This window comes from Octopus bimaculoides, chromosome 7 (genome assembly GCF_001194135.2).
Source record: "Octopus bimaculoides isolate UCB-OBI-ISO-001 chromosome 7, ASM119413v2, whole genome shotgun sequence".
NCBI lineage: Eukaryota > Metazoa > Mollusca > Cephalopoda > Octopoda > Octopodidae > Octopus > Octopus bimaculoides.
In genome coordinates this window covers 36,880,464-36,882,479 of record NC_068987.1, presented here as the reverse complement: position 1 = coordinate 36,882,479, position 2,016 = coordinate 36,880,464, and positions in this window count along the sequence as shown.

Genomic DNA, 2,016 nt, shown 5'->3' with positions numbered 1-2,016 from the left:
CAAAAGTCAAATTTTATAGATTGGTAGAAATTACTTATAGGAACTAAAGGTATGTTTTTGCCAATGTTTGCAACGATAGAAACGTTCTTTAAAGGTGTTTATAAGAGAATTCTCCGAGAACAGAATGAGATAGTGTTCTTCGGTACAGAACGGAGAAAAGGATTTACCTTTATCATATGGAAAGTATCTAGATAGAATATTCCATTCCAAGCATTTTAGGTTTATTCTGTTCCTTTAGTAAATTAATTTGGTTTTAAAGGAGAATTGGAAAAGATCCCTGGACAACTTTTTCATCCCCTGGAATTTAAACAAAGACAAACTCCTGGAATTCAAAAGACTATTGAACAGCGTCAAACCTAACATACAATTCACGATGGAATAGAACCAAGAGTATCTACCATTCTTGGATATATTAGTTAATAAACCTAAAAATAGAAACGGACATATTTTACAAAACCACAAACGCCAAACAATATCTACTATTTAATTCCTGCCACCCAAGACACACCAAAACAAACATTCCATTCAACCTTGCAAGAAGGATATGCACCATAGTGCCAGAAAAATATCACAGATGGCAAGAACTCAAAAACACCTTCATTGACAGACACATCCCAGTCCAACTCATAGAAGATGGAATCAGGCGTGCAACACAAATCGACATAAAAGCCGTAAGAAAAGTACAACACAGCAACACATCCACCCCGAAAATACTGCCGTACATATCCACTTACAACCCCAGAAACAACGAAGCCTTCCCCATCATCACCCAAAATCTACCAATAAGGAACTCAAACTAAAGGTAATTTTACACACACATAAGATCATTTACAGCCAGAGACAACCGAAGTCACTAAAAAAGATACTCACAAAGGCAAAATTATTTTCTAAAATAACGGACGCAAAAGTGAAAAAATGTGGTCGACCAAATTGCGCAACATGCCCCATCCTTCTAGAAAGATCAGAATTCCTTTTTAAAGAGAGACAAAAATTCAAAATCAAATCTGACTTTACTCGTGCCTCGGAAAACCTGATTTATGCTATAAGATGCCAGGGCTGCCACCAGAATTACATAGGGTCCACAGGATTATCACTCAGAGGTAGATGCACTATGCACCAACAGCAGATTGCATTCCCAGAATACAGAATTATACCCTTTAGTGAACACATTAACAGATGCGCAAAACAACTGCTACCACAATTTGTTATCTTTCCATTTTATCAATGTGCTACTAGAACACCAACACAAGTTAGATTAAATAAGGAAACCTACTTCATTGGAAAATATAAGCCAAAACTTAACCATTTCTAGCATTTTTAAATAGAAAAACTTACCTCATTGAAAAATATAAACCCAAAACTTAACCATTTCAATCATTATTCTATCAGAACCGAATCAAGGTAAATTAACGAAGCCTAATCATTTCCAACATTTTTTATTATCTCCGTTATACAGAAAAAATCCCTGATTACCTCCCCCTGTCTCGACCTCTTCTACATCACACCATAACGAATAGATGACACAACATCAGTAAATAAATTTGAAAAGAAAATGCGAAACAAGTTATTTCTCCCAAAACAATGTCACTATACACAAAATTTTATAACATTTTCCTAACATCACGATTTTAATATATTTTTAAACATATATTTTTTAACCATAGGCGTAGGAGTGGCTGTGTGGTAAGTTGTTGGCACTCCGTCGCTTACGACGTCGAGGGTTCCAGTTGATCCGATCAACGGAGAAGCCTGCTCGTGAAATTAACGTGCAAGAGGCTGAGCACTCCACAGACACGTATACCCTTAACGTAGTTCTCGGGGATATTCAGCATGACACAGTGTGACAAGGCTGACCCTTTGAATTACAGGCACAACAGAAACAGGAAGTAAGAGTGAGAGAAAGTTGTGGTGAAAGAGTACAGCAGGGTTCGCCACCATCCCCTGCCGGAGCCTCGTGGAGCTTTAGGTGTTTTCGCTTAATAAACACTCACAACGCCCGGTCTGGGAATCGAAACC